Source organism: Haliaeetus leucocephalus, unplaced genomic scaffold, assembly GCF_000737465.1.
Source record: "Haliaeetus leucocephalus isolate CR32 unplaced genomic scaffold, Haliaeetus_leucocephalus-4.0 Scaffold1, whole genome shotgun sequence".
Classification (NCBI taxonomy): Eukaryota; Metazoa; Chordata; class Aves; order Accipitriformes; family Accipitridae; genus Haliaeetus; species Haliaeetus leucocephalus.
The window spans coordinates 13,581,811-13,595,613 of record NW_010972437.1 but is presented as its reverse complement, the minus strand read 5'-3'; the positions used below and the strand labels follow the sequence as shown (position 1 = coordinate 13,595,613).

The window sequence follows — 13,803 nt, the reverse complement described above, 5'->3', positions numbered from 1 at the left end:
AAAATAAAGCTTTAATTGTAACTACGTTTTAGTGCCAGCATCACTCTGCCAAGGATCCCTAAAGACTGATAAGCCTGACTAACAGATTCTTGGGAGTAAATAGATATTATCCTCCTGTGCAGAATTCACTTCTCACACACCACAAAATTATCCTGCTCATGTGTGCTAAAAAAGAAGGGTATGGGGGGAGAAGAACCAACACACAGAGACAACTTAAGAAATACAGCTGAACCTAAAACAAACAAGTGAACAAGGTAAAAACATTCAGTTCTGACCCCAAACCACATCAAATCTCTCCTAAAATATGCTACTTAAAACCTACCCTATATCAATTTAAATGGGCATCAAATGTGACATGGAAACAAAGTATCTCTGTTCCAGTTTGCAGAACTTAACATCTTCCTCACAAGTCCCCTGATTTTCAGGTCTGCTTGGGGTATCTTATCATCACTATATACCTAGTCCACTTATACTCCCTTCACTATCATTTTTCCAAGATTGTGATTATGAAGTAATCTAAAACACGGCATTTTAAGAGCTTAATGAACTAAAGAGTATGAAACTGAACTTAGCAGTGAAAAGTCAAGTTCTATACCTGGAATGATCTCTCCTCTCAATCACGTTACCTTCCATATGAGCTGCCATTGTTAAAAAGAAAAAAGTGAAACAAGGTGTTATGCGTAAGAGTAAAATAAAATATACAACGTTTCAATATTAATTTTACTATAATTTACAAAAGTTGCAGAACAGGAATTAGGAATTCAATGCCATCAAGAAATAGCATATATCACGTCAGAGAGCAAAGAGGTTGCTTAGCTGTACTCACCTAATGAACACCTAAAATGCCTCCACTTTCACATCAATATATAAAAGTAACTTGTGAATTCACCAAACTTATGGTCTAGAAGATACGTGTGCCATTGAACAATGAGTACCATTACACATAACAGTCCGTTACTTAAAGAGATTTAAAGGAACACCTTTCTTTGGGCATGAAAAAAAAATAACTAACTAACTAAATAAATAAATAAATTTGAGCACAGCACCTAGGGGAAAAAAAAGGAAGATCTTCTCTGTTAGGTTGTCATTAGGTTAGATGATATAAAAGAATATGCTGGCAGGAGCATGGATCATCTTTAAAGGTTCTCTGAAAGGACTCTTGAGAAGACCAAAACAAAGAACTGAGCCACAGGTAATAATGGCACATGTGTAAGAGGTATTATTACCTGTTAAACTAGCTCACAGGTTGTGGGGGGAGAAAAGCTCTGAGGCAACTGAGCCCTTCTCCAGTTAACATTAGTTTTGTAATCAGTTTTGTAATCTGCAAAACAAAAAAGAATCCAACTTCACTCACACTGCAAATTTGTCAGGGAAGAAGAAACAGAAAAAGTAAAAGCCAAAGAACTTGCAGTAGGCTTTTTCACCCACGCTTCCACTGCTCTTGCAGCATGGTCGGCAGCACAGCTGTGCTGCACAGCCACCCTGCTGGCACACTGCAGGCAGGAATCAGCTCCTGTTGTACAATCACATTGGTGCCGTTGTGTGATAAGGAGAAATGTGGATGTACTGGACTCCATGTTAATGAATTCAACAAATCCCTATTCATTCTGCATTTTCCCAACAGAAGGCATGAAAAACAGTTGAAGGGAAGGATACAACTTGGTTTAAGAATTTATTACAAACACTAAAATGGGTTTTGTCTGTCATGTTATTATCCATTCATCCTCACAATGTAGGTCAGATTTTCAGGTAATAATGTAAACCTCTTTATTCAGATTTTTTTTTTTTGTTAGTTACAGTTGTACCAAAAACTTGCAATCAAATTCACAGACCCAAAAGCCATACAAAAGAACACCTGTGTAAAACAAAGACAGTTTCTTGCTGTTTTAATATGCTGTGGTTAGGTGAAAGACTACATAAATGACCTAACAGGTCTCAATTTTTCTTTTATTTTAAACTTTTTCTCATCATTCATAGTTACACGGAAGAAAAAACCTTGAAGTATGTGTAAGAGGTCTCGACAGTTTCTCTTTTTACAGGGTTTCATAAAACTAGGTGAATTTTGCTTGGGTTTAGGAGAATTATAAATTTATTCTTACCAGGTTAATCCAAAAGTTTATTTTTCACATCATTCACATCACTTCAAACTATCCATTATCAAAAAGAAAAAGCAAAATCTCCAGGGCTTTTGTAGCAGAGGGGGTTTTTACAAGAAATCTGAGAGATCCTCCTCTACCTAATTAGCCATCCAGAAAGCATATCAGCAAGGGCATTTCATTTTCCTTCATTGACCTGAAGAAGCATAAACACTTCACTCAGATACGTGCACCATCAAAAAATAGCTTTTTTCCTACATTCATTTGAAAAGTTGCTAAAATAAACTTCCTTACCATTCACTCAGCTGCACAACAAAAGAACATCAGGTAATAAATCTCAATTTAAACCAAAGCAGCTTATCTAGAAGATAAAGGGAAAGCTGAAATCATTCTTTCCTTAAAAATTTTGTATCCAAATTTGTTGTTTCAAGGGTCTAGAGTTTTATCCTAGAGCAAACAGTCAACACAAGAGTTTCACAGGAATGTTTTTAATACTTGAAGTATTACTGTTATAAGACCAACAATACAATTTAAAAATACATGTATCAGGATGCAGTTCTTACTCAGGGGCAAAGCCTCCCATCAGACACAAGAGAAATTAAAAATTTCAGGACAGTAGAAAAAACAGAGAAATAACTGACAGAGGATAAAGTAATTGAACTCAGAGGGAAATTCAAAGAGCATCAACCTGCACTTAGTACTACTTGGTTGCCTGTACATTTGCATTTTGGTTTAGAGCAAACAAGCAAATACCCTCTCCTTGATCTTCCTCACAGAGCTTTAGTTTGCTTTGCAGAGCAGCTCTTGTGTGTGCAAAATAAACTCCTTTTGCAGGAACCTGAACTGGAAGTTCTGCTCCAGCAGAAACATGTTCTAACCCCTGAAAGATGCAATGGTTCAGACCAGTCTTCAGATATTTTCACAAAACAAGGACAGCTAGGATGTTTTGTCCAAGGAACTAGTGTGTATCTTGTTCGAAGTAAAACTCCAAACCCAAATATATTGTAGAGGCCTCAACATTAACTGATTCACTCCCCTTATCTGCTCCCATTTCACCAGAAATTTACAGACATAGACATAACTAAGACACTAATGAAATTCCAATGTGGGACCAATTTGTAATCCACAAATATTCTCCAAATCTGCCTTTCTGTTAGCAGGTACACTTTTGTCAGATTTGCTTCCTAAATTTAAGATGCTCTTTTAAAGAACAAAGCCCCAACCAAGTATTTTTCTGCTGTTTCAGACCACCAATAAAATTGTTTCAAACCATGGAACCACAGAATCATTTAGGTTGAAAGTGTCCTCTAGAAATCATCTAGTCCAATCCCCCTGCTCCAACAGGGTCAGCTAAAGCAGGTTGCCCAGCCAGGTTTTCAGTGTCTCCACAGATGGAAGCTCCACAACTTCTCCAGACAACCTGTTGTTGTGTTTGATCACCCTCACAGTATGTTTTCTTGTGTTAAGATTGAGATTCATCATTTTTAATTTGTGTCCATTGCTTCTTGTCCTGTCTGTGGGCACTACTGAGAAGAGTCTGGCTCCCACTTCTTCATTCCCTCCCATCATGTATTTATACATATTGGTAAGATCCCCGAGCCTTCTTTTCTCCAGACTGCATAGTCCCAGCTCTCGGCCTCAAATGAAAGATGATCCAATCCCTTAATCAAGTCTGCGGCCACAGACAGCTGAAGTTTTGCAGGCTCACGCCTGAAGCACAAAGACGAGGAAAATCTCTGTTAAGAGAGACTCCCTGAACAGGTTTAGTTTGTCCAAGTTGAGACATGACCAGCAGGACTAAGGATTCTGCTGTTTCCTGTCTCCTTCTTACCTGCCTGTCTGAACCTCATTCAGCTGTGAGTTTTCAGAACACCACAAAGAAAAGCCCTAGAGTAACATACTCTGAATAACATATCTGGAAGAAACAGCTATTCTGAGCTACAGCTGCCTATGTAACAAAGATCTATAAGGGGGGGAAGGGGGGCACAGAATCAAAGTAAATTACCTTTTTGTATTAAGGAAGAAAAAAGTTAACCTAGCAGTTAATTTGAACCCTATTCTACAATAGCAATGGCATCTTATACCAAATATAGGTGCATGACACTGCCTCAGAAATAAAGCTTTTCCTTCAAAGTTCACAGATGTAAGGAAACTACTTCTTTCTCCAGCACTCTTTTAATACAGAACCAGTTCTTCCTAATGAAATGCAAAATAAAAACAAAACCCCTTTCCTATCTTATGTTCTATTACAGTCTTTAAATACTCTATTACATTACATGGCCAGATATTTTTCCCCCTAAGATGAACTGAAAGATCTAATTTTTAGTTAAAATATTTTCAGAAAAGAAACATGGATTGTGATAATTTCATTCTCCCTGTTGTTTCATCATCAGTACAGAAACCATTATTCAATATACATACAAATCTTGACACCTGGAAGGCAAAACTCACACTGGAAATGGCTCTGCACAACTACACAAGAACTTGTTATCTGCTATTCACTGTGAGGCCAAAAGTTACCTTACCAGGTGTCCTGGTTTTGGCTGGGATAGAGTTAATTTTCTTCCTAGTAGCTGGTACAGTGCTGTGTTTTGGATTTAGTGTGAGAATAATGTTGATAACACACTGATGTTTTAGTTGTTGCTAAGTAGCACTTATCCTAAGCTAAGGATTTTTCAGTTTCCCATGCTCTGTCAGCAAGCAGGTATACAAGAAGCTGGGAGGGAGCATAGCCAGCACAGCTGACCAGAACTAGCCAAAGGGATATTCCGTATCATAGAACATCATGCTCAGTATATAAACTGGGGGGAGTTGGCTGGGGGCAGATGACTGCTTGGGCATCGGTCAGCAGGTGGTGAGCAATTGCATTGTGCATCACTTGTCTTTTCTGAGTTTTATTCTTCTTTTTGTTATATACCTTTTCACTACAATTATTATATTTTATTATGATTGTTATTATTATATTTTATTTTACTTTAGTTATTAAATCATTCTTATCTCAACCCACAAGTTTTACTCCCTCCCCCCCCAATTCTCCTCCCCATCTCACTGCAAGTGGGAAGGAGTGAACAAGCAGCTGCGTGGCACTTAGTTGCTGGCTGGGGTTAAACCACACCACCAGGGTATCATATGAACTCCAAAGAATTCTGCTTCACTCCACCTTATACAAGCAGGATAAGTTGAAGGTTTACTACGCTGAACCAGATTTCCTGCCTAGAAAAAAAGCTGTTAAAAGAGAATTACTGTTCGTTTCTAAAGTAGCACTATAAACAAATGCTGGTGTTGATTTAGCTGGCATATTTTACTGTTTCTCATTTAGTTTGAAAGTAAACACTTGGAACAATTCTAATACCATGAATGCAATATTTTCCAAGTCTTCCGGATGTCGCCACATAGTGCATCATTCTCTTCCGAGAATGAAGAACAGCAATCTACCAAAACAAAGGCAGTATTGCTACTGCACTGTCATGAAGATCTCTAATTAATACTGCAGTGTTGAGCTACAAAGCATCTTCAGCTAGTTCACCCCAACAGAATGTGCCTGCTAGAATTTGAGTCCATCATGGCCACACACTATAAGCAAAAAACTTACCTTTTTCTCATCCTGCTTCTCGTGAAACAATGGAAGAGTTGGAGCAATAAAAATGCTATCATATAATCAAATTTTCATCAGGTGGTTCTAATCTAATTCTAATGAAGTTCCTATTACTAGTCTGAAGTGGCTCAGGGGCTGGAAGCAAAAGACACTAACAGGAATAAATTATAAGTTTAAATTCAGTCCCTGTAATAAAATGCCTTTGAAGCAAAGAAGTGAGAAGGGAAAAGCAACTTTATAACTGAATTGTGATCCTTCTGAATCTGAGTATGTTTCTTCTCAGAAGTCTAAAGCAATAGCTCAAGCTTATGATCTTGTCCATCTTACTCCTACAGGACAGAAACCATGATCAATAAGTAAATACACAACATTTTTCTGGTCAGTTAAATTAACTATTTTTGTACCACTACCCTGAAGCAGGTATACTTGGCACATAGTTTACTTACATCTATAATAATTATTTGTTCCTATTAAGAAAACCCTCAGACATTCGACAAAGGTCTCGAAGGTCAAGATCAATAAGTTCACACTACTGAAAGAATGACTAGGAACACAGAAAAGCTTCCAATTTTCAGTCTGCTTCTAGACCTCATTTCTCTTTAACTGTGTTAGCATAGCTCAGCTTAAAAGCTATGTAACATAATAATTACATCAGCCTTATAGGACATCCTCATATTTCACCTATATTTTACTTCTGATAAGAATACCTCAGAGGCAGTTAGACATCCACAGGAATAATTAGGCTAATAAAATTATTCAGAAATTCTTAATCATAAAGACAAAGGATTAATGGAGACAGCTAATTTATCATACTGGGGTTTCACCAAACTGTTGAGTAAAGTTGCATACCTAGTCAAATACCTAGGGGCAAAGGACTGGAAGTATTAACTCCGCCAATGCCACAAACTTAATACTTCAGCTAACAAACAAAGAACAGTGTTCAAACTTTTCACTGAGCTTCTCTCAGGAGCAAGCAGCAAGACTGTCACAAACAGCAGCCCTGGAATATAGCACCTGGGAGTTGTTCAGAGGGACTCTTTAAAAACCCACCACCTTCATCAGCACTGTCAGCATCTTACCACTGCCATGGAAACTTTCTACAAAACAGTCACCAGTCAGCTGAAGTCTACCTAACTGCCAGGAAGCATGCACGCTTCTCCATGAAGATTAAGCTTCTTCCCCTTTACTGCCACCCCCCAGCTATCTCTCCTGGAAGGCAACCAACTCTCATAAAGTAACTCTGACTTGACAGCAGTTCCAGGAAAAATTAGGTTCCTCCTGCACTGTCAGGTACCACATGATTTCTTGTTTCTCCCTGTATCCTCTCCCTGTTTTTTCTCATTACTACTTTTTCTGTCCCAGGGCAGCGTTTGGGTTTTTTTTCCACATCTTTTTAGTCCAGCACTCCTAGTCCCCCAGGCACTTGTTAAATACCATGGCATGGTCTCCAGCCAGAAACACTGTGCAGGAGGAAGCAGGTGGTAGAAAGAAGAGCTGCACCACCACCACACAACCCAGCAGCCAAACCCCACAAAAGAAGGCAAGAGACAACCATTCAACATGTACTGGTTGCTTCCATTATGGAGTTCATCGCACAACCACACAGAACCTAGTACAATGCATATAGAGGCTGATGTAAGGAGTGAAAAGAAAAGCTTTAAAGCAAATTCTTCTCTCAGGGATTTCATACCAGCATTGCTTCATTCTGCCACTGCCTGATGATAAGATTACACCCACCAGCTTCAACCATGCTACCCTTACACACACCCAAAGACCTTCAAACATAGCAAGAAACAGTGAAATCTAGCAGAGCTGTCAGGATTTCATCCCAGCAGCAAGGCTGTGCTGCAAAAGGCAGAAATAAATAAAAATCCACTCATTCAAAAACCTAATTATTTATTTACACAGGGTAAGCAGTATCAATTTCTGTCATGTGTGATTTTCTTTGGGGGGGGGTGGAAATCTCACTTTTAATTTTGAGCACAAGTAAATTTCTTAGTGACATATTTATCTTCCAAGTTCTGCAAATAGATTGCTCCTCTGCTGCTGCTGCTCAGCAGTATCCCAGTGACTTCAGCAAACCCAAGTTAACAAGAGTAACTAACTTAACTTCATTTTTAAGGTCCATTCTTTAAATGCCAGCCAAGAATTGCTATTATTATCGGATATAAAACCAGTTTCTACCTACTGGCGCCTTATAGTTCTGAATTATTTTGGAAGGGGCGAAGGGGGAAGAGAGAGAGAACCAAAAGGGTCACATAAAAAATGAAATATGGCCTATACACGTAGCCACTATATGAGCCACCCACTTCTCCTTTGCATGAAGAGCTCACTGTTTTTTACCCTCAAGCCAATCAGAACAGATGTTGTTTTGTTTCCATTTAACAAAGAGAAGCTCCATTTGACAAGCATATTCTGGAAAAGAACAACTGGTCTCTAACCTAAGGAAAAATGATTCTTCACCGAAAGAAAGAAAAAAAAAAAAAGTAAAACAGTTCTAATGTTTCAGAGCAACACATTACCCAACCTAAAATTGCTCTCCCAGGTCTGAACTTGGCCCCTGCTATCAAACTACAATGCTGGTTACAAGCGGTGATTCTACTTTGAAGATACAAAGCCTTGCTGTTGTAAGGCTTAGTGAGAATGAAAATCATGCAATCCCTTCAAATTCCCACACGCTCACCAGCAGAACTGCTCCTCTTCTAGCACTCAAGCAACTCCTGTGGAGCCAGGACTTTCCAGGTCTCAGAGCTTTTGGACCTTATCTGTAGGAAGAACTTGGATGGAGGGAGAGAGAAAGCATAGGCACAAGAAGGCCAAGCATAAAAGAGCTAGGCAGATTCCAAGAGCAGGAAAGCATAGCATACTTTCTGTAAATTACCCTTACATAGCACCAGCCAACTGCCTGATGTGTTGATTATGCTCCTTTACCCTTCCAGTTAACAAATTAACCTTAAAATAAGCTTTATTTGCTAGTTACTTGCAATTACAAGAAACCCAAAGCAAGTTTTTTTTTTTTTTTTTTTTTTGGGGGGGGGGGGAAGCTATTTTCACACCATTCAGGTTCTTGTAAAATATAATTAATTTTCTTCCTGACAAGTCTGAATTCCAATTGCATGAGTTAAATTTTTTCAAAAAGTCACTAAATTATATAACAAAGTTTGATCACTGAATCACTTACAAAGCCCAACCTCTTTGAAGCAATGAAAACTACAGCCTTGTCTCCAGTCTGGTTATTTCTAATGCATAAAGTTCATTTTCATTCAAAAAAACCCAAGACAGAGCTCCCTTTCCCAACACTATTACTGTCATGTGGAGACAAGGCAAATAATTAACAACTACAAGCTCTGCACAGCCTCATTAGCAGCACAGCACTGTGAGTGTTCTACAAGGTATTTTTAAATTGCACCATGACCATCTTTACTCTGACAACTGAATTAAAAGCCACTCCTTATTAAAATACTAAATGGGGATTTAACAATTCTACAGTTTCTTCAAATGGTTATTAGCTGACAGAAAATCTTGACCAATTACTTCTCAAAACATAAAATTTTAATTTACAAAATAATAAACTCTTCCTGTCAAGCTACAGTTGTACTGAGTTATGATTAATGTTATGAAGGATATATTTAATAAGTGCATGTACAATATGGTTAGCTACTGTGGTAACTTTTAAGATTTATTGGTAAAGAATAGAATTTGCTCTGGAGCAGGATTAAGGCAGGTACATCTTTCTTTTTACACAAAGTTTTAGTATAAAGTTCTTCAGTAGTGTTAAGTATTACTTATGAAATTATGCAGCTTCTTATGCAAGAATTATAGGGGTTTTGGAAATAAATCTCTGCAAGAGCAAGTATCATAGTTTTCCACAGCTTTAGCTGCTATTGTGTGATATTTCACTGAGCACAGTCTGATCTAATTTGCAGCATATACATAAAAACTACTGCAAAAGAAAACCCTTCAACTATTTTTTTTTCCCACTCAAAAAACAATCCTGATTACACATAGGGGTAAGAAATTTTGGAAAGTGTGAATGAGACACAAGTGTCTAATTAACAGAACACAGAACTGTAATGTCACCTCTAACTATAGAGAGGCTTTCTAAAACAGCATACACCATGCTTACAAACTTGAACATCAGTTCCTGAGCATCAAAATCAGAGACCTCCCTACAAAGATGTCTGATAACAACAAATATAGGAGAGTCTATTCTCTGTCAGACAAAGAGCCATTAGCAATACACATGCAGCAGGGGAGGAAAGAAAAAAAGTAAATAACATACCATAGAAACACCAACAAAGACCCCAGAGCTATTAACGAAAGAGTGGCTCACAGGCCACTTACAATAAGAACTATAAAATCAGCAGAACAGTCTCGAATGATAACTTGTTCTACTCAAAACCCCAACACATTTGACTTGGCAACACTGCACCTTGTGAGGCAACAAACCACAAGATAATTTTGAGCTCAAAGTTAGAAAGGCAAAACTACATGAAAGCTTCAGTTCAACTAAGGTAACTTTTTTAATGAGTTGCAACCAATATAGATAATCCATCACATGGAAGTAACCCTTTATTTTCCAACTAATTATGGCTGGTTTCTAATCAAATTAATTTTCCATGTCAGTTGCAGCAGAAGAGATAAAAATATAATTTTATAATGAAAGCAAGCACCCAGCCTAATCACAAAATAATCCATGTCTTCTCCATAACAGAACCTTCCTTCCACAATTACCAGTGCAGGCTGACAAATGTTAAGTTACATCCAGCAGAAGAACATCAACATCCAACGTAGTTTTCCAAAAACAAGGCAAAGCCACTTGTTCACATCAATTTAAGAAAACTTTTTAAAAACAAGACAAAACCAAAAAAAACCAAAACAACACAAAAAAAACCCCCTGAGATTTAATGCTGCTTTGTCTCATCCATGTGATGTAAGGCTCATTACAATGTGAAAGGTACAAATACAATTTTACCACTATCCAATTTTCAGAATTTTACGTTGATTACCATTTAAACATTTGTTCTGTGAAGATTTATATTGCTTCTGAAGAGGAAAAAACCTCACACGTGTAAGTGACAAATTCAGAGAAATCTGTTTCAGTTATTTTATTCAGAAAACTTGGTTATAAACCCAAACTGAATAAGAACATCTCTCTCAGTAATGCCTTTATTAGCTTTTTTTTAATCTGTTACACACAGCTTACAAAAAAAACCCAGCACATACATTAAAATCCACTGCACATTTTAACTTAATGCACTGAAATCACAGAAAGAGATCTCCCAGGTCTTTACTAAATTAAATCTGGCCCTCCCTTAATAGCAATTACAGTTCTTATCTCTGTAACTCCGTAACTCCTACCAGAAGGTTGCTTTGGATCTTCCTGTCCTAACAGTTAGGAATCCCCTTCTAACTTCGAAATGGGTTGGTGTAGGGACAGCTTGCATCAATCTGAATTAGTGTAAGAATTTCCTCTTCTCTTAACTCTCTACCCTATACATTTACAGATAGCAATCAGAATGGTTTCTTCCTGCTCCAGAAAAGATTTGTATATAGGCATTAATGGAAGACCCTCTTCCTTGCTTCAGACCTATCAGTCAGGTAGCCATGCAGCAAGTCAAATAGGGAACCTGATCCAACAGAAAACTGACCCAGCAGAAGAACCAGTTCTCTGTCAGATCAATGTGATCCTTTCAACAGCAGCCTGTTAAAGCAGATTAAATGTATCATGAAACTGCACATCAAGAGTTTACAGAGGACTGGCTAGCCATCTCAAAAATAAAGCAAACTTGGAATAACATCTCATAAGAAGCAGTGCTTAAAGCCAGCATTTTCTCTTTAACAGGCACTTGAACCTCCCAACCATCACGAAGGAAGCAATGGACAGAAAAGGAAAAAAAGCTGTATCATTTTTCCAGAGGTGAACGGCTCTGTTTCAGCAAGTGGTAACTACTCATGTTCACAATGCAATTAACCCTGGCATGGCCAATGCAAAGCGATATAAATTGCTGCTGAACCAAGTTCAGACTGTATCATTCTCTCCTCCCTCAGGTAGAAAAAAGATGCTTTAAGAGTCCCTCACTAGGTTCATTAAAACCAACAACATTCATCCAACATGTCCACGTTTGGTGAAATACATAGAATGTATAGAGGGTTTTGAGGGAGGAAGTGGGGTAGGGTGTGTTTGGTTGGGTTTTTTTACTAATTTTAATAGTATCAAGACTAAATTTAATCTCATAGTAGGTCTCCTATCAGTTAAGACACCAAATACAAGGTGTTAAAGAAAAAATACATATTTGACTAAGCACAAAGATTTTTAAGTGGTACAAAATAAATCTCAGTGAGTTTGAAAATCATATAAGCAACCTAAGCTTAGTGAAAGCTCAACTGAAGTCAGACAAGTTCAGTGTGTCCAAGAATCTGATTCAATATAACCTGACCTCAATTTCCTCACTAGGCACTCACTTCAGTTAAAGAAATAGTATCAACATTTAATAGCACCAGTAGGTAACTAGCAATAAAGTTTCTCTAAAGATAGTTATTTGCTATTCTGATTTAGCATCCACCTGTACAATGGATGTATGCTTATACATAAATATTTAGAAATACATTTTACATATCAAAAGATACAAGCTTGGGGGGCGGGGAGGGAAGTTTCCAAATTAAACTCTCACCCAGACATCCTACAGGTACTGCAAAAGAAAATAACTACTACTTAAATAACTCATATGACCCATGTCACACCCTAGACCAGGATTAATCCAACACTTTTGAGGCCTTTTTTACCTTAGAAGAGGAATTTACTCCTCAGCAAAGACATAGCTTATGCTAGTAGAATCACTTCCACTTGGCTAAATTTGATCCATTCCCCAGACCAAGTAAGACAAAGTCCTCTGGCCAGTAAACCCACACCCGTGGGGGACCTCCACTGGCAGCACTCGCTTGACATTGAGCACCAGTCTGGTCCACGCCAGCCACCTCCAGAAACCTGAACCCTCATCCCTCCTCAGCCCCTTTTCACAGCCTAGGAAGTGCAAACAGAAACGCAAAGGCACCACCTGGGTCAACAGCAAGCCATCCTATTTTAAGGAAGAAGTACTTTTCTCAGCTATTTTGTTTCTGTCTGTGGAAAATAAAAAGCTTAATGAAGAAGCTGAGTACACCCAACTTGCAACCCAGACCAATAACATGCAGTTCTGGTTGTCATCAGCCTGACGACAATTAGCAATTGGTGTGTAATGCTGAAGACAACCAACAGCACGAGCAGGCAAGACTTCTGGATTTTTTTTCATTTAAGTGGCCTCATTCATAAGCAATAGCAATCACAGTCTTAGAGCTGGCCTTTGCCATCTGCAGTATTTGCTGGAGGTTTAGAATGCTACATACAAATAAAAGCGAGTTTTCCCAAAGTAGTTCATTAGCAACAAGCAACACCTAGGTCAGGAGATGAAAAACTTTCCATCACACATACTGTTAACAACAGTCACCTTTTCACACAGCAAAATTCAAAATAATCCAATCCAAATATAGGGGATGGAGACCGAACACATCTGATCTGCATGAGCTGGACACATGAACAAAGCACTGAAGCACACTACCAGAAAGCGCCCTACCTACAGGGACTCGGGAAGGGAGGCGGCAGACGGGTTAAACCTCACACGGCAAACCGGGAGAAAAGCAGGTTGGCTGGGGTGAAACGAAGCTCTAATCCCCCCCGGCCTTATGTGCCACCGACGGACATGGGGAGCTGGGCCGAGGGGCACAAGGAGACGGGAGCAAGACTAAACAGTGAGGGAGAAGAGGAAAGGGTTTAAATATATATGTATATAAAAATAAAATTAAAAGGAAGTCACCGCGATAGTAGCAGATCTAGGGGTGAGATTTACCTCCCCCATGAAACCACCGGAAAAATGCAGAGTAATCTAAGCGGATGCATGCACACGTGTGCATCCACAGACACACACACACAAAGCACAGAGAGCGCATTTGCAGAGTTGTCGAGGTCCCAGCGCAGAGCGGCGGGTCAGGGCTGAGGCGGCAGCCACCGGGGCGGCGGCTGACGATGCACCCCGGGGCGGCGGCAGCGGCAGCACCCTCGGCCGGGCCGGGCCG

The 13,803-nt window shown here is 38.9% G+C and overlaps 1 protein-coding gene across 1 annotated transcript in view; it reads right to left on the bottom strand.

Annotated features, from left to right (window-relative positions):
• The window catches only part of STK39 (serine threonine kinase 39), a 109,216-nt gene that overhangs the window by 95,020 nt on the left and 393 nt on the right, over positions 1-13,803 (bottom strand). The window lies entirely within an intron of this gene.